The following is a 25328-nucleotide window of genomic DNA, read 5'->3' as shown; positions in this document are numbered from 1 at the left end:
TATATATATATATATATATATATATATATATATATATATTAAATATTCGAATATATTATAAGTATTACATAATTAATGAAATGTAAAATTAATATATTAAATAGTGTTGCAAGTTTAATTTTAGTTGTTATATTGTCATTATTACTTTTACAAATATCAACATCAATATTAGTTTTATGAATATATTATAATTGTAATTTGAATATTATTTATTATTATTATTGTTATTATTAGGTATTAATATTATAAATACTAGTAGTATTATTAGTATTATCATTACATATTATTATCACTATTACCATTAAGAATTATTATTATTATTATTATCATAAATTATTACTAACATTATGGTTATTATTATTAAAAGATAACATAATTTATTATTATCATTATTATTATTAGAATTAATATTAATATCATATTTTTTTTGTTTTGTTGCATTATTATTTATTAATATTAATAAAATTATTATTATTAATTATTAATATTAATTAATTATAAAAACTATAGAAAACATGAAATTAGAACGGGATTTGTTACACATAACCATCATTCTGTTTATCAATTTTGTTTTCTTGTCTTTAGGATGTTACCATCGAAATCTGATTACTTATACAAATCCAAAAACCATTTGCTATCAACTTCAACTTTTTATTCTTTTTATTTCTTTTCTGTACTGGCCGAACCAAGCTGTCATCCCTTTTCATTCTTTAAAAATCGATTAGCTCATTAAACATAAACCATTATCGATTAAAAACCCAATACAAATTTTTCTGGTCGATTCTTTTTAAACATAAAAAAGAAAGATACAGCTTATACCTCTGTTCCTGGTTCATTTAAATCAAAACCCTGATTTTTGTGTTATATTCCAAAATCCATAAACGCGATCTTGTTAGGAATCCTCTGAGCAAACTCTCTGTAAAATCTCAACTCTTAATTCCTCAAATTGAAATTGAATTTTGAAAGTCAAGTTTTGGGTTTTTGAAAGTCAACTGATGTTCATCCATCAAATTTGACTTTTCCAATACGATTTGAGTTATATTGACGATTCCTTGAGTTTGTATACACGATTTGAGTACTAGTCCATGTAGAAATTTTTGTTCAAAACGTTACCCAAATCCAAAAGTCAAATTTTTTTTTATTTTAACGACGACATCAGTAGCATATGCTGTCCTTTTTATTTTTTTATTCTGTGTTTGATTTATTGGAATAATTGTTGCAAGCATATACATCTAATTTTGAAATCCAAAAACAAATGGGTTATGTTGATTAGTTTAACCTCTGGTCGATTGGAATTAATGAGGAAGAAGAAGGAACGGTTAAAAGGGTTATATATATTCGAAGGGTATTTAAATCAGAAAAATAGAACGGACTGGATGGTTAGGCAGTGGGCTAGGTGAATGAGAGGTCGCGGGTTCGAGCCCCGGCATGTGCGTTTAATTTTTTTTTTAGGATTGATACTATGAGGTAGCCTTTCATATTTTCATTTTCATTTTCATTTTCATTATTATTATTATTATCATTACTAGTATTATTATTATTATTAATGATATTGTCATTATAAATTATTGTTATTATATGAAAATGATTATTATTATGATTATTATGATTATTATTATTATTATTATTATTATTATTATTATTATTATTATTATTATTATTATTATTATCATTATTATTATTATTATTATTATTATTATTATTATTATTATTATTATTATTGTTGTTGTTGTTGTTATTATTAATTGTTATCACTACTAAATAATCGCATTATAATTACTACTAGTATTATAATTATTATAAGTATTATAACCATTATTATCATTAATATTAGTATTAGTAACATATTAGATGTATTATTATTATTACCAAAAAGTATTATTATTAAGATTACCATTCGTAACAAGATTGTTATGATTATTATTATTATTAGATATTAAGTATTAATATCAAAATTAATATTTTTATCTTCACTATTATTAAAACCTTCATTATATTAAAAACTACTGATATTGTCATTATTAGTATTGTTATTATTAAAAACTATTATTTTTACAACTATATTAATATTTAAAGAATCAATATTAGTAAAACTACCATGTTTTATTATTATATCTAAATATTAGTATTATTATCTTTACTTTAATAGTATTATAATTGTTAATATTACAACCAAAAGAGATTTATATATATAAAAGTATATTACATACTATATTTTTATATGAAATATTATTAGTATTAATAATAACTAAATTACATATAGTATATAAAATATTATAAGATATTATAAATAATAATATAAACACATATAAAAATATAAATATTAATTTTAAAACATTATATATACATAACAATAAGTTACAAATTTAATAATATATTATAATAAATAAATATACAACTTTGTTCGATTACAATTATATGTGTTAATATATATATATACAAATGATATAGGTTCGTGAATCCGAGGCCAACCCTGCATTGTTCAATATAGTCATATGTATTTTTACTACAAAATATATTAGGTGTGTTCATTTGATTCCCTTTTACTCTTTACATTTTGGAACTGAGAATACATGCGCTACTTTTACAACTGCTTTATTAAATGCTTTTGAAATACATTTTGAACTGCGAATACATGAAATGGTTTTATAAATGTTTGACGAGATAGACACAAGCAAAACATTCCTCGAATGAATTATGTGGACATGATAATTGCCACCATTGAATTATGTGGACGTGATAATTGCCACAATTGATATAAATATTTTTCCCCTGATTATTATTGCTTGGTAACCTAAGAATTAGGGAACATCACTAATTTTGAGAATTAGTGCACGCTTAATTGACACGAATCCTAAAGGTAGCTACCGGGTTAAACACCCCCCACCCAGAATGTTCACTAGACGGAAGGGCTAGTGGGCGTGGTGTTTAGTACTTCAAAGTTTATATGATTATTATACAGACGAGATGTTCTATTTTGGGGATATTATTATGCGCATTATATGTTAAGGTCGGTTATCAAGCCAAGCTATGAAAGCAATGAAAAGTGAATGTTATGTATCGAGAGAATGATTTTATACACAGGTTATGTGTAAGTTATTTTTGTGCACGAGATATTTGTACGGTTACTAAGATTTATGAAAGATGATTTTGTACACGAAAAAGGTGTACTGTATTTAAAAGATATCGTATGTACATTACAGGTGGGTATAGGATTCGAGCCCATTTATACCATGCATGATTTAAATCTTGTGGTCTATCAAAATGATAAATTTTATTTTTTTATGTTAAACTAATGAACACACAAACCTTTTGGTTGACACTTGAAAGCATGTTTATTCTCAGGTATGAAAGAAATCTTCCACTGTGCATTTGCTCATTTTAGAGATATTACTTTGAGTCGATCATGACATATTTCAAAAGACATTGCATTCGAGTCGTTGAATTCATCAAGATTATTATTAAGTCAATTATAGTTGGATATATTATGAAATGGTATGCATGCCGTCAACTTTAGATGTAATGAAAGTTTGTCTTTTTAAAAACGAATGCAATGTTTGTAAAATGTATCATATAGAGGTCAAGTACCTCACGATGTAACCAAATGTTATTGTATTCATTCTTATGGATTAGGACGGGTCTTTACAGATAGCGAGAATGTTAACATGATGGTTAGGTGTTGGAGAAGGTGCAGGGTTTTTAAGTGCCGGAGCAGGTACAGGTGCCACACTTGAATTGTTTGAACTTCCTGACGAATGCGACATCTATCTCAGCAGTACAAGAATAGTTAGAGAAAGAAAATCCATTAGTTACAAAGTATAATCAATAAATAATCATATAGTGACTAAGTCCAGGTCGTAGTCCAGACTCGCTAAAGTGTTCTAATAACTCGATCAGACACACTAATACAAATCCTAGTTCCTACGAACTTGGCTCTGATATCAACTATAACACCCCGCCAAATTCCCATCTGACGGTGTGTGTTAATCATAGGTCCTACAGTAACAGTTACGCCCTTTATATGAGACGTTAAAAAAAAGCATTCACATTTAATTTTATTAAAACAGTTGACTTTTAAACATAAGTTAATTACCAATAAGTAATACTATTGTGATCGTAACCACAAACCAACAGTATTAAACAAGTGCAAAAGTATAAATGTGAAAGTAATCAATGTCTTTATTAAATCATGCTGACTCCACGGCTAGACCAAAGCATCAAACAAACAGCAGAAGCTATACCTCTTATGGACCTGAGAATAAAACACGCTGAAACAGGTCAACAATAATGTTGGTGAATCTACAGGTTTAAGTATGTAAAAAAGTATCTGAAAAATGGTATTTAGAAAATAATTCATTTGCATTTGACCACAAGATTTCAATAAGCACAACCCAAACGTTGCAAAATGTACATAATCTATGAGCACTAGAATACTAGCCTAAAGACCTGCGTATAGTATACACTACACTTATCCTTTACCTCATAAAATGTATACACTTGTTCGAGTGTACATACAATTCAAAGTAAATGCACCACAGTTATAGTAGGGTGAGGTTTGTCTAACCTAACGGATCTATCCATCTAAATTGTGCTTACCCGAAGGTAATAAAAATGTTCAAGCTTGGGGCTTTGTGAAAAATAACTCAATATGTATAATAGTACTCGTGTCAAAGATAAAAGCATTTGTAAACAATGTAAAATTAATCGGCGTTTATTCTCATCCCTGGAAATATGTAAAAAGCGGGACTGTAGACTCACCTTAGAAAATGTCGGAATGAAAAGTAAACAAAAATAGCTTGTACAGTTTACAGCCGAGTAATGTAACCTAGTATACATATTTAGGTTGGTCAATATTTGTATCTTATACAAAAGTGGTTTCATAGAGTAAGTTGTCCTATTGCTCAGACCGACGCGTTTCATTACTTGGTCAACACATAGTTAACTAGTTCATGCAAGTCAACAAAAGTCAACCAAAGTCAAACAAAATTCAAACTTGGTCAAAGTGGTCAACCAAAGTCAACACCTCAGTAGGTTCGTGTCAAATGTTGGTAAAATAATCAAACTTGGTTCATATCATGCATTTTCAGTTTCGGTTTCAAGTTTCATCGATTTTCGACTTCATTGTCATACCGCACGTTAAGTAGTGAGCAACTAAAACACATATGCACATATTGCAATAAATTCCACTTAAGACATGTACATGTTCAATTGTCAACCTATAACCATTCACGAGTTCAAAATTATATCCTTAACATGAAACACATAATCGTATTCACAAAACACGTTGCATGAAATCAGTTTCAATCTGCGCATCAATCTCAAAATGATCATAACCAGAGCAAGGAGCATGCAAATCAAACAAGGTCAGTGGCTAAATTTCCAGCATGTTAGACCTTCTGTTTCAGCTCAATTCAGTAGTTATCAAATCTTTATCCTTATTGTGCATAATGTATCAGGTTTCAAGGTTTTCCATAAACCATAATTTGGTCACATAACATATAAAGTGTAAGTATCCAGAAGATTAAGTCCTCAAAGTACTCACAAATTAACTTATAGAGCTAAAGGTGCATACTTAATAGATTCAGACAGAATTCAGGTTATCGTTTTCGCACACACATTACACAAGCTATACAAATCCATATAACACAAGGCTTAGATGAAAAGTTATCTACAACATATGAATTTTACATATATGCAAAGACTTGATTCAATATCTCAATTCAATTTGCTTTTAAAATCTGTTTTATGCTACCGAGAAAACTAGTTTTGTCAATAACATTCATTTAGGCATAACGTGAGCTTTACAACTCCAAATAGCATGATATCCTAGTCCAAATTGAATGTTTTTGAATTATCTACACAATGGTGATCAGTTCATAAATAAATTCCATACCCAGTTTTCCAGAATTTGTATAAATCACAGATTCGTCAACAAAACTTCATTTAATCATAACTTGTACCTACGGTAACGAAAATATGCAATTCCAAAGCCTAAAATTATTAATTTTTCGAGGGAATTCTAAATGTATAATAGTATTTAATATTCAAAAAAAATTGAGTTTCTGTAACCATGCAAAACAAATTCGGGATTAACCCTAATCACATCAAATGAACGAATTAAAGCAAGCAATTTACATGTACGCGTATAGACTTGAGCAATTGACATCTTACACTACAAAATCATATCAAAATCATATTTTTAAAGATCAAATTTCATTATACCTTTGATCATAAAATTACTTATATCAACGCGTAGCTATCAATGTGAATTGCAATCTTTATGTTGAAGGTTTAATCTAAAAGTGAAACATTGATGGTGTTAGGGTTGTAACACCCTGATTTTTTTTATCACAGTGGAAGGAAATATTTAATTACCAAAATAACTCTGGTTAACGTTTACAAACCATAGTTAATAATTCATCTTAGTTAACATTATTACAACATTCTAAAACGTCGGTGTTACATAAAAACGTTACAAAATAGAAAACATCAGAGTCAACGCATAGTCAAACATGTCTTCTAATCCGTCTGCAACACCCGTCCTAGTCAGCAGTACCTAAACCTGCAAGGGGTGGAAATGTGGGGGAATTAGCACATCTACTAAGTGAATGGATACTATCTAACAGACCAAGCATAAGCAACTGAACATGCAAGGGTCACAATTATGCTAACATCCTGAACTAGCAAACAAAAACTGACAATATGAGGACCGGCGGCTTGTACGATCACACGACTTAGCTGATTAGGCTACATTCTACCACGGTCGACCTCACACCAACCCTACCTTGCCACCTCGGTGGGTTCCCAACCTTGCCGCCTCGGTTGGTGTCCAACTAACAGTGCGTACATAAGATCACATATAAACAGTCATGCAATCGTCCTAACTAGCATGGAAATATTTAACTACGCATGGTAATCATACTAAACATAAACATAGTAATAAAGAGTCTGAACAAGTAGCGTGTCAGCTACTTCATACTCTATCTGGAGATAGACCCACTCACCGAATACCAGCAACTAGCTCTGATAATCTATCACTGAGTTGCTTCCTTATCCTTATCATCTGAACATAAGGCAAATCAAGTTAGTTTCTGTCTGTTAGCATAGTACAACAAATCAGCCATAAAAAGAGTCACTAAAGGTCCACCTAACACTTATGCATTTTCAGAATTTACATTCTGATTATCATAATTCACGCGGGCAGCATAACGGCTAGACATCAACACTTGGTAAAATAATCTACCCATAAAGACACACGGTCGACTGAGTCACACAGTCAGTCGACTGTGTCCACACACTCGGTCGAGTGTCATCTCACACGGTCGACTGACTATATTAAATCATCTGGCCAGAACTCATACACACTCGGTCGAGTGTGTCACTCAACTAGTCGATCGTCTACACAGTCGGTCAAGTGTTAGGAGACACTCGGCCGAGTGTGTTCATCTGATGAGGAAGATGAACACATCTATGGGTTTAATCCAAAATTCACCATTTCTTGCTCTAGAGCTCGTTTCTTACCTCAAAACTGACCAAATCAAGTACACTAAACATCACTAAGCATAAACCCACAAGATTTTGACACAAACAACATTAAAATCAACCATTTTGACCCAGATTGCACTTTTAGTAAACTTAACACAAAAACTTCATTTTCTCAAAGATTAGAGCTTGAAACACTTTGATTCTTACCTCAATGGATTCAGTAATCGTAAGTCACAAGATAATACAAAATATTTGAGCTCTAGAACATCAATTAGAAATCTAGGGTTTGATGGTGGAGATGAAGTAGGTACGGTTTGGTTTAGGAATTTTCTAGAGAGAGGTTGATAAAATGAGAGAAAGAGCTTCACATTACACTTAATTGGGGTTAAACTCCCATACCCCATCATACACGGGTATTTGCTAGTTATCTGATATCTTTCGTACTTAATTTGACTGCCCTAACGGAGTTCAAATTAAATAAACGAACCTATTCTGTGTTACCCTTGTCACAAACTGCTCTTAACTAAATAATAAAATAACACTAAATATATAATTAAAAATAAAAGCATAATTAACCACACAATTATGCCTGATGTTATGCGAGGTGTATACGAAATAGTTTTATTTTTATTGTGAAATACTATTAAATACGATACAATTTTACACAAGTTATTTATTTATTTATAGAGTGGATATACCTAAACCTTGCTACAACACTATAGGCAGTGTACCTAATTATAGAGTAGTGTAGTTTTTAGTAAGTCCGGTTCGTTCCGCAGGGAGCTAGCCAAGTTTAATGCTATATTTTTAAACAATATTTGTATATATATATATATATATATATATATATATATATATATATATATATATATATATATATATATATATATATATATATATATATATATATATATATATATATATATATGTGTGTGACGATCCGGGAATTTCCGACCAAATTTAAACTTAATCTTTATATGATTTCGATACGATAAGCAAAATATGTAATGATGAGTCTAGAAAATTTTGAAACGATGTCCATATATTCAATTGACCTTCGACTGCTCCCGATGATTCACGAACCATTGCTTGTAAATATGTGGATATATAAATATGTGTATATATAAATATATGTATATTATATACAATAACATGAACATTAATAAACTATTATATACATTTATTGTTATAAATAAATATGTACAATAAAATACATTGTAATAAAAACTATTATTTCTTGTATATATACATTGTAATATTTAATTTAATTATATAATATATATTTATGTACGTAGTAAATTTTGTTATTTAAAACTGTTTATATATATACATAGTGTATATTAAATATAATTAATTTTGAGCTTAAATGGTATATGTCTGTAACTTTCGGTTGACGTTTAATTACTTTAAAATAGGTCTAATATATATATATATATATATATATATATATATATATATATATATATATATATATATGAAGTTTTAAAATAAAATCTATCCAAAATTTGATTAAAAAGATAGTAGTTTTGATAAAAAAAAATTTTTACCTTTTCAATCTAAGTTTTTGTACTCCGTACATATAAATTGGAACAGAAAAGAAATAATTATGGAACCTTTTTGATCAGGTTTTAAACAGTTAATGAGTGAAATAATTAATTATACTTAAGCTAAAAACTTGGGATATTTAGGAACACTTTTATCCGTAACTGTTTAGCAATGGACACGATCTAAAATGTGCGAGAAAATCCGTCGGTAGAATGGACAAATGTGGATGAGTTCTAATCTATTAATATTACTATTTTACTATTTGGAATACTGTGTCCTTTTTGAATTTAGTTCACCAGAATTTGGATTATATATAAATATATAATATAATATATATTCATGAATTATTAATTTGGATGTATCGTTACTTCTTCTTGTTTCTTTTCTTTTCTCCAATAAAACTTATAATCTATATATAATTATACATACATCCATGAAACAACACCCACCACCCATCCTTTTAGTTTCAAATTACTTTCACTAACTTTGATATAATATATGTATGTTTGCTTAAGTAATCACCACTTTTCTTTTCATTTACAAGAACTCAACACCACCATCTTCATCTACAACCCGCCACCATCTCTTCTCTCTCTCCCTCTCTCACCGAGAACCACCACCTTCGTTCCATTGTTACTGCTACTTTCATTTCTGTTTCTTTTGGCATCCAAGAACCAACACAAACACCCAATTCTATTCATGTTTCTTCTCCGTTGGATACCACCTTCCACCACCTTAAGCACATCATCATCATTGTCAACCTTCTACTACCACCACCACTTCATTACCGTCACCATCATCTACAACTACAACCGTCATTCATCACTTTGAATCACCACCTTTAGACGACACCTCCATCACCTTTTAACACCATCGGAAGACACCATGAACCACCACTGAAGACCCTACTGCTACATACTATTTTTTTTTTTTTGTTTTCTGTACCGGTTTGCTCCACCATTTATGAAGACCAACTCAAAACTGCTATTATTATTTTGTTGTTGTTGCGTCTGTTTAAACGGTCACCCAACACCACCTTTGTTTACGCTGCTGCTCCTTTGTTTCCTTTCTGTGTTTCTGCTACAACGATGATGATATGATTGTTGATGTTGTTAAGACGATCGTAATAATTGATGGTGATGATCAGTGAGAGAAACGATGATGAGTAAACCTGCTACTGTTATATACAACTACCCTAATCACAACCACAACCTAAACCCACTTTGTTTTTATTCTGATTCATTCCGGTATTGTTTTAAATCGAAACCCACAAAAACAATACAGTGATATTAATTGATGATGATGGACTGTATGATGTACAATAATAGATGGATGATGATGACGGATTGATATGATCATGATAATGATGAGATGATAACTTGGATGATGATGTTCCTGCGGCTACATTTTTTTTTCTCGTTTCCAGAATATATCGAGAACATACCGTAATTTTTTTTGGGCCGATTAATACATTCTTGTTGTTGGGCCGTGCCCTGTTGTGTTCTTGGGCCGAGAACCAAGTATTTTTTTCTTGTGGGCCGAATCAATGTTGGACTGTTTCCATATATATTTTTTTTATTTGAAGGAAGTAAATGAAAATGATGATGATTACGATTAAAAGGATGATGAGGTGGTAAATTAATAGGTTAATATAATTAAATGAAAGGAGTATTTCAAGGATGTAAGGAATGGAGGGACAATTAGTAGTGTTGGTGTTAAACGGGAGGTCTTGAGTTCGAGCTCAGGCAAGGGCAGTCTTTTTGTGAAACTCTCTCTTTTTGTGAGGTAGATTTATTATTGTTATTATTATTATTATTATTATTATTATTATTATTATTATTATTATTATTATTATTATTATTATTATTATTATTATTATTATTAATCAAAAGTATTGTTATTAATACTATCATTATTATTATTAATATTATCATTTTTAATAAGGTCATTATTATTATCATTGGAAAAACATTAAAATCAAAACTATCATTTTTTTTTAAAATATCTTGTACATAAAAACACACTTATTATATACACTTTAATTATATTGAGATATCACAAAACTATATGAAAAACATATTAATATTTTATAAATACTACATTTAACAAATTAGGTGTTTTAATATAATACTAAATGGATACCAATATAACTATAAATAATTATTTAAAGTACATATACAAAATAAACATATATAGCACATAATTTAAGATATAATATAAATATATGATTTAAAATGAAATTTAATATAAATTTTATATAACTACATTTACATAAATAACATATATATATCATATAACTAATAAAATTTATATATCATATGTTTGATTACAACTATGTATATTAATAAATATACAAATGATATAGGTTCGTGAATCCGAAGTCAACCCTATAATTGTTCAATGACGTCATATGTATTTTTACTACAAAATACAGTATGGTGAGTTTCATTACTCCCTTTTTATATATATTTTTGGGCTGAGAATACATGCGATGTTTTATAAATGTTTTACGAAATAGGCACAAGTACTAAAACTAATTCTATGTGGGTTTAAACCAGAAATATACCCTTAGCTTGGTAACATTAAACTACTTGTCTATGTACGGTAGGCGCGAATCCTAAAGATAGATCTATTGGGCCTGACAAACCCCATCCTGACTATGGGATGCTTTAGTACTTCGAGGTTATTTTAAACACACCTGAACTGGTATACTTCAGAGGGTAAAACATGAACGTTAAGGCTTGTTACCGGGTGCCTACAACTTATAGAATACTTTTATACACTTGCGAGTGTACATATATTTATAAATGGAAATCTTGTGGTCTATTAATATATTGAAACTATTGTTATGATAAACCTATGAACTCACCAACCTTTTGGTTGACACTTTTAAGCATGTTTATTCTCAGGTATATAAGAAGTCTTCCGCTATTCATTTGCTCATATTACTTGGAGTCATTCCTGCATATTTAGGACAGTTCCTCGCAATGGGACCAGATGTTGATGACTTCGTCCAGGTGGATTAGGACGGGTTGTTAAAGTTGGTATCAGAGCAGTGGTCTTAGCGAACCAAGTCTTGCATTAGTGTGTCTAACTGATAGTTGTTTAGATGCATTAGTGGGTCTGGACTTCGACCGTGTCTGCATGTCAAAAGTTTTGCTTATCATTTAGTGTCGAAATTATTTGCTTATCATCCTTAAAGTCTAGACACATCTTACTGCCTCTATTGCCTAGATAGTGTATAGACAAACTCATATCTTAGCATATCTGCTAATTCATATCTTAGCGTAACTGTTACTGTTACCTTTGCCTGACAGCTTCCATAGATTCCTCCGTAACTTATGGGATTTTAGTATTACATATACATATGTAAATTATGTATTGCAGGGTACTAATCTACATCCTATAATCTATTTCTTATCGAAAATGCTTCATCTGATTGTATGAGATGAATCCCTCAACCAGTTCGAGTCCCTCAGATTTCGATAGCTATTCCGATGACAGCTATTCCGACATGGATATTCACCTAAGCTCCGAAAGCGGTGTCACCAGAATGAATCAACCAATCAGCCATCCCCAATTCATCTGATGGGTTCGTAGTTGACTTAATCAATAGAGACGCGCAGAAGGCGATCCCTTCCACTAACCGAATTCACCTCTTGGCGAAGAACCTGAAGCACCTACCGGCGAAGCTATCTGAAACACCATTTTCAGCCACATTTCCAGAGTATCTCGTCACGATTATATACTATCTCAAATCCTAGATCTTATTCATCCGCTCGTTCCGATCGACAATCATCCCGGAATAATGGAAGAAGTCAACGAGCTTTGCGCTTGAGTAATCCATTGGGAAAACATGGTGCAAAACCTACTAGCTTCAACAACAGTACCAGCAGCACCAGTACCACTAACAATAACATCCGCATCACCAGCCTTGACATCACAATCTATTTCTCGAGCATAATCATCATTCTACATATCGCTCTATATCATTAATCTCCGTTCTGCATATCGTTTTATATCGATTATCTTCGTTCGACATGGCGATTGTGTAATCTCTAATGTTTTAGAGATTATATATTATTATTCTAATGGTAAATCAAATGAGTCTAATATCATATTGACTCATTAAATCCATGATTACATCTGAAGAAAATATATATGTATATATATTTTCATAAAGATTGTAATTAAAAATTCTTTTGTACAAACTGTTAATGGTGAAAATATTTTAACGGGTAGGTAATACCCGAAGAATATTTATATTTCACATTAATAAGTTACACTGTACATTCTTCGAATCTGATTCAACAGTCATTTACTATCCTACTTACATCCACCGATATACGTATCCGTTCACCGCATAATAACCCTTTTCATTCAATTTCATATTTGGATTTTGACTTATCAAAATCTAACAAGTGGCATAATGAAGAAAACATTGGACAAAATAAAATTTGTTAGAAACAAACGAATTAACTAATTGAAATATTGTTAAGAATCCACGCTAACTGTTCCAGCTAACTGTTCCTAGCTAACTGATTACATTTTATTTATCGCAATTTAATTATCGCAATTTTATTTATCGTCATTTAATTTCTGTTATTTACTTTACGCATTTAATTTATCGTCATTTAATTTCTGTTATTTATTTTACGCACTTTAAATATCGGGACACGTATACAAGGTTTTGACATATCATATCGACGCATCTATATATATTATTTGGAATAACCATAGACACTCTATATGCAGTAATGCGGGAGTTAGCAATACAGGGTTGAGGTTGATTCTCAAATAATATATATACTTTGAGTTGTGATCGAGTCTGAGACATGTACACGGGTCACGATACGTATTAATTAATTCGAATATTATATATTAAACTATATATGAATTATTGGACTGTTAACTGTGGACTATCGACTGTGGACTAATAACATTGGACAATTAAAATAAATTAAAATATTGATTATAACATATGAAACTAAATAATTCTTCAAGTTTGCCACTTGATTTCATCTTAAACCTCATTTGTATCTTGACGATTCCAATTTGCGTTCAAACATTTCATGATTCTTGAAAACACCTCGATCGAGAGGATGAACCAGCCATACCTCATCTACGGAAGAAAAGATTGATGCATATAGTTATGCACCTGAAAAACCTTCAGAAACTGAGTAAACGTTTAACACGTAGCTGTGCTAATTCCTTTAGTGTTATTATTACCCAAAATAATTTGGTAATCCCTTTCAAAGTAGCAAATTTGGTCACAGCTCTAGCAAGTCAACTTCGACTTTTCGTTCGAATCAACCTTATTATAACCTTGATATATATGCATGCTCTTTTATTGTTATCGGGGAACCTTTTATATTCCATCATATTACCAGCAGACGTACCAGCAACCTCGTTGCTCCTTGGCTTAAACTTCTCCGACAAAACACTATATTTATCTATTGAAGTCTTATCATGAACTCATCGGCATCTTGTAACGATAATTACCATACCAAATACCGGGCGGCATCAATCATTAATTCTCAAATTTCGCAGCGTTCCTACATCAACAATTATATATCTATATATAACGTATATCTTCTAGACCGATAAATTCCAATTCGAAATCTCTGAATTCCTGAAAAGCACTCTACCTTACGAGTCAGATCTCTGAGTTCTGAAAATGCTGATGAAGCAGCAAAAGTTGTAGATGGTCTTAATGACCAAAAGTTGATGATAAAGAATGGAGTGTTGGAAACACTCAATAGGAAATTGATATTGGGAAATGAATTGAGCAAACCATGAAGGAGACTGTGGACAAATCACAAGGAGTAAATATATACTTAACAAATCCATACGATTCAGTACTTGACGAAATCTCCAGCAAATATCTTGCTTCCTACTTATTTCAATTCTTTGCAAAAAAAGTTTCTGCATCACCCTTTAATTTCAGGTACTTTAGAAATTCTAAGATATCATCGTATCTTCCGTTATAGATATCTTTGATATTCCTGAGGATACCTTCACATCTATGCTTGTCCGAAATTATTTATCTTTTCGTGCTATCTATGTTACATCATAAAAGAAACTGTTTTAGTTTCTATCATTCTATAAAATTTGAGTTTAAATTATGGATGATTTTTGGAGAAGTGTAGGGAATTGAAGCATGAATTAGTATAATATAATGGCGCTTGGCCAACGTAATTATATTACAGTAAGTCATGCTGAATTTCTAATGGAATGTGATAATTCACAGACGATACCGTCATCATGTGCCATGTTACACGACTCTTTCATTCTACTTAATTTCTAAGCATATCACGGAAATATTTCCTTGATATTTCTATTTTTCCGTAATTCCAACAGTTTGCTAATAAATAGTGCTATTTCATTTTCTTCTGATTAGAAGATTTCCTTAAATATCTTAAATTCCAGAAATCCATCATGACTACGTCAAAAGTTAAATCTCTATCTCAATCTTTTGTGAAAGCTTCATTTGTACTTTTCGAATAATCGAATTGTTTTATCTATATTACTCAATGATGATAAAACTCTTTTTATCAACTCATATTCGTAATGAAAACACTTTTATTGTTAGCCATGACCACCTGTATCAAATTTCGGGGACGAAATTTCTTTAACGGGTAGGTACTGTGACGACCCGGGAATTTCCGACCAAATTTAAACTTAATCTTTATATGATTTCGATACGATAAGCAAAATATGTAATGATGAGTCTAGAAAATTTTGAAACGATGTCCATATATTCAATTGACCTTCGACTGCTCCCGATGATTCACGAACCATTACTTGTAAATATGTGGATATATAAATATGTGTATATATAAATATATGTATATTATATACAATAGCATGAACATTAATAAACTATTATATACATTTATTGTTATAAATAAATATGTACAATAAAATACATTGTAATAAAAACTATTATTTCTTGTATATATACATTGTAATATTTAATTTAATTATTTAATATATATTTATGTACGTAGTAAATTTTGTTATTTAAAACTGTTTATATATATACATAGTGTATATTAAATATAATTAATTTTGAGCTTAAATGGTATATGTCTGTAACTTTCGGTTGACGTTTAATTACTTTAAAATAGGTCTAATATATATATATATATATATATATATGAAGTTTTAAAATAAAATCTATCCAAAATTTGATTAAAAAGATAGTAGTTTTGATAAATATTTTTTTTACCTTTTCAATCTAAGTTTTTGTACTCCGTACATATAAATTGGAACAGAAAAGAAATAATTATGGAACCTTTTTGATCAGGTTTTAAACAGTTAATGAGTGAAATAATTAATTATACTTAAGCTAAAAACTTGGGATATTTAGGAACACTTTTATCCGTAACTGTTTAGCAATGGACACGATCTAAAATGTGCGAGAAAATCCGTCGGTAGAATGGACAAATGTGGATGAGTTCTAATCTATTAATATTACTATTTTACTATTTGGAATACTGTGTCCTTTTTGAATTTAGTTCACCAGAATTTGGATTATATATAAATATATAATATAATATATATTCATGAATTATTAATTTGGATGTATCGTTACTTCTTCTTGTTTCTTTTCTTTTCTCCAATAAAACTTATAATCTATATATAATTATACATACATCCATGAAACAACACCCACCACCCATCCTTTTAGTTTCAAATTACTTTCACTAACTTTGATATAATATATGTATGTTTGCATAAGTAATCACCACTTTTCTTTTCATTTACAAGAACTCAACACCACCATCTTCATCTACAACCCGCCACCATCTCTTCTCTCTCTCCCTCTCTCACCGAGAACCACCACCTTCGTTCCATTGTTACTGCTACTTTCGTTTCTGTTTCTTTTGGCATCCAAGAACCAGCACAAACACCCAATTCTATTCATGTTTCTTCTCCGTTGGATACCACCTTCCACCACCTTAAGCACATCATCATCATTGTCAACCTTCTACTACCACCACCACTTCATTACCGTCACCATCATCTACAACTACAACCGTCATTCATCACTTTGAATCACCACCTTTAGACGACACCTCCATCACCTTTTAACACCATCGGAAGACACCATGAACCACCACTGAAGACCCTACTGCTACATACTATTTTTTTTTGTTTTCTGTACCGGTTTGCTCCACCATTTATGAAGACCAACTCAAAGCCGCTATTATTATTTTTTTGTTGTTGCGTCTGTTTAAACGGTCACCCAACACCACCTTTGTTTACGCTGCTGCTCCTTTGTTTCCTTTCTGTGTTTCTGCTACAACGATGATGATATGATTGTTGATGTTGTTAAGACGATCGTAATAATTGATGGTGATGATCAGTGAGAGAAACGATGATGAGTAAACCTGCTACTGTTATATACAACTACCCTAATCACAACCACAACCTAAACCCACTTTGTTTTTATTCTGATTCATTCCGGTATTGTTTTAAATCGAAACCCACAAAAACAATACAGTGATATTAATTGATGATGATGGACTGTATGATGTACAATAATATAGATGGATGACGATGACGGATTGATATGATCATGATAATGATGAGATGATAACTTGGATGATGATGTTCCTGCGGCTACATTTTTTTTTTCTCGTTTCCAGAATATATTGAGAACATACCATAATTTTTTTGGGCCGATTAATACATTCTTGTTGTTGGGCCGTGCCCTGTTGTGTTCTTGGGCCGAGAACCAAGTATTTTTTTCTTGTGGGCCGAATCAATGTTGGACTGTTTCCATATATATATTTTTTTATTTGAAGGAAGTAAATGAAAATGATGATGATTACGATTAAAAGGATGATGAGGTGGTAAATTAATAGGTTAATATAATTAAATGAAAGGAGTATTTCAAGGATGTAAGGAATGGAGGGACAATTAGTAGTGTTGGTGTTAAACGGGAGGTCTTGAGTTCGAGCTCAGGCAAGGGCAGTCTTTTTGTGAAACTCTCTCTTTTTGTGAGGTAGATTTATTATTATTATTATTATTATTATTATTATTATTATTATTATTATTATTATTATTATTATTATTATTATTATTATTATTATTATTATTAATCAAAAGTATTGTTATTAATACTATCATTATTATTATTAATATTATCATTTTTAATAAGGTCATTATTATTATCATTGGAAAAACATTAAAATCAAAACTATCATTTTTTTTTTTAAAATATCTTGTACATAAAAACACACTTATTATATACACTTTAATTATATTGAGATATCACAAAACTATATGAAAAACATATTAATATTTTATAAATACTACATTTAACAAATTAGGTGTTTTAATATAATACTAAATGGATACCAATATAACTATAAATAATTATTTAAAGTACATATACAAAATAAACATATACAGCACATAATTTAAGATATAATATAAATATATGATTTAAAATGAAATTTAATATAAATTTTATATAACTACATTTACATAAATAACATATATATATATATATATATATCATATAACTAATAAAATTTATATATCATATGTTTGATTACAACTATGTATATTAATAAATATACAAATGATATAGGTTCGTGAATCCGAAGTCAACCCTATAATTGTTCAATGACGTCATATGTATTTTTACTACAAAATACAGTATGGTGAGTTTCATTACTCCCTTTTTATATATATTTTTGGGCTGAGAATACATGCGCTGTTTTATAAATGTTTTACGAAATAGGCACAAGTACTAAAACTAATTCTATGTGGGTTTAAACCAGAAATATACCCTTAGCTTGGTAACATTAAACTACTTGTCTATGTACGGTAGGCGCGAATCCTAAAGATAGATCTATTGGGCCTGACAAACCCCATCCTGACTATGGGATGCGTTAGTACTTCGAGGTTATTTTAAACACACCTGATCTGGTATACTTCAGAGGGTAAAACATGAACGTTAAGGCTTGTTACCGGGTGCCTACAACTTATAGAATACTTTTATACACTTGCAAGTGTACATATATTTATAAATGGAAATCTTGTGGTCTATTAATACATTGAAACTATTGTTATGATAAACCTATGAACTCACCAACCTTTTGGTTGACACTTTTAAGCATGTTTATTCTCAGGTATATAAGAAGTCTTCCGCTGTGCATTTGCTCATATTACTTGGAGTCATTCCTGCATATTTAGGACAGTTCCTCGCAATGGGACCAGATGTTGATGACTTCGTCCAGGTGGATTAGGATGGGTTGTTAATATATATATATATATATATATATATATATATATATATATATATATATATATATATATATATATATATATATATATATATATATATATATATATATATATATATATATATATATATAAGTATTATTATTATTATTATTATAAAAAGGGGGGTTTTTACCGTTTAGTGACCGGTTTGTCGAATGTATGTCTTAAGTCACAATTAAAATCTAATGTAAAATATTAAAAATAAATATAACTTAATTTAAAGCGTAAAGTAAATGACGATAATAAAATTGCGATAATTAAAAGTGCGATAAATAAAATGACGATAAATAAAATTGCGATAATTAAAAAGTACGATAATTAAAAGTGCAATAATTTAAAGTACGGTAAATAAAATGACGATAAATAAAAATGCGATGAGATATAAATTAAGAGAATTATGCTTATTTAAACTTCCGTAATCATGATGTTTGACGTGTTGATTTTAATTTATTACCATGAGTTAATTGTCCTTTGTCCTGGATTATTCGATATATCCATATGGTTTTGTCCATAATAGTCCAACAGTCATAATTATAAAGTGCGAGAGTCTTCGTCAAATTATCCTTATTCCCGAAGTCAAATATTCCAACTAATTGGGGATTCGAACTGTAACAAGGTCTTAATACTTTGTTTAATGAATACACCAGGTTATCGACTGCGTGTAATCCAAGGTTTTACAACTTTGTTAACAATTACACCAATTACCCTTGAATGTAATCCACCCCTGTTTTAATGAGTCTACTAACTATTAATCCATCCCCGTGTCTGGTCAAATGAACAATAATTTGTATTTATAAATAACCCGCCCACCGTACCCGATTAAGCGTATGTGGTAATTTATAGATACGTCAAATTGTAACCTTTATATTAAATTAACGAGATATCGTGTAGTTAATATAAAGCCCATTAATAGCCCATAGTCTAATTTCCACAAGTGTCGTTCTTTTGACCAAACCCCAATTATGGTACAAAGCCCAATTACCCAATCTTAATATTTAGCCCAACATCACGATTACTTCGGCTTAAATAAGCATAATAATAACTTAGCTATCAGACATTAATTTAAAAAGGTAGAACATAACTTACAATGAGTATTAATCACTTTGTGTTACACGGACATAATTTCGATTTACAAACTTAAAACATTCGCCACTATAACCTTATTATTATTAACTTAATATTAAAATTATAATTATAAAATAAATATAAATATATATTGAGAGAGTAAGAGATCAGTGAATGAAAAGTGTACTAAAATCGTCCGAAAAATGCTGAATTTATAGACCTGGCCAGGCTTTTGGGGTCATGCGATCGCATGGGCTTCCTTTGCATTTGCCATGCGATCGCATGGAGTCTTGGGACAGCTCACAATCTTTTATTTTCTTGTTTACCGACGGTTTTTATTTTAATATATAAATATAATATATATAATTTATAGAATTATTTATATATTATATTATATTCGTGTGCATTGTTAACTTGTAATTTTAGTTCTGTTGCGTCGCGCATTGATAGTTGGTTCATGTCCCGGTTCCGGATTTTCGAACGTCCTTGCGTACGATTTAATATCTTGTACTTTACGTTTTGCGGCTTGTACTCTTGTAATTTTGAGACGTTTCTCATCAATAAATTGAACCACTTGGAATTGAACCACTTGAATTGTACTTTGTACTCTTTAGCATTTTCAGGGTTTTCTACTTTTCAACAGCTAGCCCTAAAAAATTAGCGTATGTGTTTCGGAGTTTTCAGGGTTTTCTACTTTTCAATAGTTTCAATCTTTGCTGGATCCACCAGAATATCTTCTTTGTTCACTATATGACCGAGGAATTGAACTTTTTCCAACCAAAATGCACACTTTGAAAACTTAGCGTACAGTTTTTCTTTTCTCAGCAACTCTAGCACTTTTCTCAAATGTTCTTCGTGCTCTTGATCATTCTTCGAGTAAATAAGTATATCATCGATGAAAACAATGACAAACTTGTCAAGATATGGCCCACACACTCGGTTCATGAGGTCCATGAACACAGCTGGTGCGTTAGTCAATCCAAACGGCATAACCATAAACTCGTAATGACCGTAACGTGTCCTAAAAGCAGTTTTCGGAATGTCATCCTCTTTCACCCGCATTTGGTGATATCCAGAACGTAAATCGATCTTTGAATAAACCAACGAGCCTTGTAGTTGATCAAATAAGTCGTCGATTCTCGGTAATGGGTAACGGTTCTTGATGGTAAGTTTGTTCAACTCTCGGTAGTCGATACACAACCTGAATGTACCATCTTTCTTCTTGACAAACAAAACAGGAGCTCCCCATGGTGATGTACTTGGTCGAATGAAACCACGCTCTAAAAGTTCCTGTAACTGACTTTTTAATTCTTTCATTTTGCTGGGTGCGAGTCTGTATGGAGCACAAGCTATTGGTGCAGCTCCTGGTACAAGGTCTATTTGAAATTCAATGGATTGATGTGGAGGTAATCCCGGTAATTCTTTCGAAAACACATCGAAAAATTCTTTTGCGACGGGAACATCACTGATGTTCTTTTATTCAGGTTTAACTTCCTCGATGTGTGCTAGAATGACGTAACAACCTTTTCTTATTAGTTTTTGCGCCTTCAAACTACTAATAAGATTTAACTTCGCGTTGTTCTTTTCTCCGTACACCATTAAAGGTTTTTCTTTTTCACGCATAATGCGAATCGCATTTTTGTAACAAAGACCTCTGCTCTTACATTTTTCAACCAGTCCATGCCAATTATTACGTCAAAACTCCCTAACTCGACTGGTATTAAATCAATTTTAAACGTTTCATCCCCCAGTTTAATTTCTCTCTCCCGACATATATTATCTGCTGAAATTAATTTACCGTTTGCTAATTCGAGTAAAAATTTACTATCCAAAGGCGTCAATGGGCAGCTTAATTTAGCACAAAATTCTCTACTCATATAGCTTCTATCCGCACCCGAATCAAATAAAAAATAAGCAAATTTATCATCAATAAGAAACGTACCCGTAACAAGCTCCGGGTCTTCCTGTGCTTCTACCGCATTAATATTGAAAACTCTTCCACGGCCCTGCCCATTAGTATTCCCCTGATTCGGGTAATTTCTAATAATTTGGCTCGGTTTTCCACATTTGTAACAAACAGTGTTGGTATTACTTGCTACGACACTATTCGTTTCGGCATTACTTGTTCTGACATTATTTGTTCCTTTAGTTCTGTTAAACTTTGGTCCGTAGACCTCACACTTTGTGACGCTATGACCATTTCTTTTACACCTGTTGCAAAATGTCGTGCAAAACCCCTGATGATTTTCTTCACACCTATGACATGGCTGTTTTTGGTTTTTGTTGCCGTTGTTGTTATTGAGGTTGTTGTTGGGGTTATTATTGTTGTTGAAACGGTTTTTGTAGTTGTTGTTGTTGTTGGGATGTTTGTTGTAGTTATTGTTAGGATTGCGGTTATTGTTGCGATTATTGTTGCGGTTGTTGGGATAGTTGTTGCGATTGTGGTTGTAATTGTTGTTGTTGTACTGGTGACTCTTGTCACCGTTTTCCTCCCAGTTCCTCTTGAGTTGTTTCGTGTTGGCTTCTTCAGCCGCCTGCTCTTTAATTCTTCCCTCAATCTGATTTATGAGTTTGTGAGCCATTCGACTTGCCTTATGTATAGAAGCGGGCTCGTATGAACTTACATCTTCTTGAATCCTTACTGGTAACCCTTTTACAAATGCGTCGATCTTCTCTTCTTCATCTTCGAATGCTCCCGGACACAATAGACACAACTCTATGAATCGTCATTCATATGTGGTAACGTCGAACCCTTGTGTTCATAACTCTCCAAGTTCTGCCTTGAGTTTATTGACTTCGTTTCTAGGACGGCACTGCTCGTTCATCAATTGCTTGAATGCCGACCACGGTAGTGCGTAAGCAACATTTTGTCCTATCTGTTCAAGATAGGTGTTCCACCACGTTAACGCAGTACCTGTGAAGGTATGCGTAGCGTACTTAACTTTGTCCTCTTCAGTACACTTACTTATGGCAAACACCGATTCGACTTTCTCGGTCCACCGTTTCAATCCAATTGGTCTTTCGGTTCCATCAAATTCTAAAGGTTTGCAGGCAGTGAATTCTTTGTAGGAGCATCCTACACGATTTCTTGCGCCGTTAGCTGCATTGCTAGATTCAGAGTTATTGTTGGTATGTAGGCTATGTTTGCAGCAAGAAAGGTACGAAATTTCTCTTTGCTCATATTCATGGTGTGTCGAGTAGTCGGTGCCATTTCCTTCAAAATAGCCAACTGAATTGAGTTAATCATACAGAATATTAAGAGTAGTCAATAGTATTTCGTAGCATAATATGAACTCATTTATAAAAGTTTTTTCTTCATATTAGCGTTTTATAAGTTTAAATTCGGGTACTACCTACCTGTTAAGTTCACACTTAGTAGCTAATATACAATTCAACTACTACAATTCTATATGAAAAACTGATTATAACAATATATCACATATAAATATTCTTCAAACTTACAACATTGCTATATTACATATAACATGATATATAGTACACTTTGATACAGGACAGTTTTGAAGATAAATCTAGTTAATACGTAAGTTGTTCAGCAAAGGAAATAAAGACACGTAATTCATAAGTCCAGAAACAAGTCATGCATTCTGGTTTTACTAAGACGACTTCCCATCCTTGGTCTTGTGGAAAATAACCATTATGACCATTGGCTAGGTAGCATGTTGTAATGTCGTCAAAAGGACGAGGGTTTCATAATTTCCAACAGCCTCGTAATAATCTAAAAACCTTGTTTCTCACCCCAACTACTGAATCCGTCACTTGTGGGAAGGTTTTATTTAAAATTTGCAATCCGATGTTCTTTTTCTCACTTTGGTAAGAAGCGAACATCACTAACCCGTAAGCATAACATGCTTCTTTATGTTGCATTTTAGAAGCTCTTTCTAATTCACGAAATCCTATGTTGGGATATGTTGAGTCAAAATAGATTCTTAACCTGTAACATCCCGCGTTTTTCCGTTAAATTTATTTTTAACACCGTCTTTTTCTTTTAAATAATACCTTTCGTTATTTAAATTCGTAGTTTCCGTTGACTAACGTTCATAATAATTCCGTCATTTAATTATAACATCTCTTGTTAACTTGCGTTTTAAAAATATTCGATCGGTTAAATCCCGCACCCGCTTTGAAACTCGAGAGACCGGAGTTGCCAAATGGGCAAACTAGTTGACTAGGTCAACTAGTCAACCCATTTCATCCATTTCCATCATCTCCCTCATCCCTTTTCTCTCCATCTCAAGAACACACACACAAACCCATTCCATTCATTCATCATCTAAATTCAATCTTGGAAGCTCACAACAAATCCGATTACATATTTGGAATCCTCTCTTCATCCTCTACAATTTGATACCAACTTCATCTCGTTTGGGTAACATTTCTAAAACTCTAGATTTCTCTAAATTCGTGTTTTTGATTTGAAATGGTGTTAGTTAGTGTCTATGGCTCGAGTCTAACATGAATATATGTTTGGTTTGCTCGATTTGTTGTTTTTGGAGTAACTAGCATGAACTTGAAATGGGTGTGCTTAATCCTTGATTTTGGATGAGTTAATGTTGTTAGATTGTTAAAGTGCATGTTTTAATTGTGTTACTAGTATCACTAGCTTCGTTTTGATGCGTAGGTTGATTAAGAAAACTTCAAAAACATGAATATTGATTTTGTGATGTTTGACTAGGGTTTGATAGTTCTTGACATGAATTTTTGGATGCTTGAATGCCATGGAATGTTAATTATTAGTGTTTAGTTGTAATGTATGTTTCATTACCTTCAAAACGGCATATCATATGTGTGAATTGGTTTCCCGAAACTCAAATTGCATTTGATGAACTTGAAACCTTGAAATGAACGTTTAATGATCACTTGATGAGTTTTCGACTATTGTAAATGATGTTGTCGTTTGATGATAAGTGCTT

Source organism: Rutidosis leptorrhynchoides, chromosome 4 (assembly GCF_046630445.1).
Source record: "Rutidosis leptorrhynchoides isolate AG116_Rl617_1_P2 chromosome 4, CSIRO_AGI_Rlap_v1, whole genome shotgun sequence".
Classification (NCBI taxonomy): domain Eukaryota; kingdom Viridiplantae; phylum Streptophyta; class Magnoliopsida; order Asterales; family Asteraceae; genus Rutidosis; species Rutidosis leptorrhynchoides.
The sequence above is the reverse complement of the archived record's forward strand: the minus strand, read 5'-3'. Positions refer to the sequence as shown.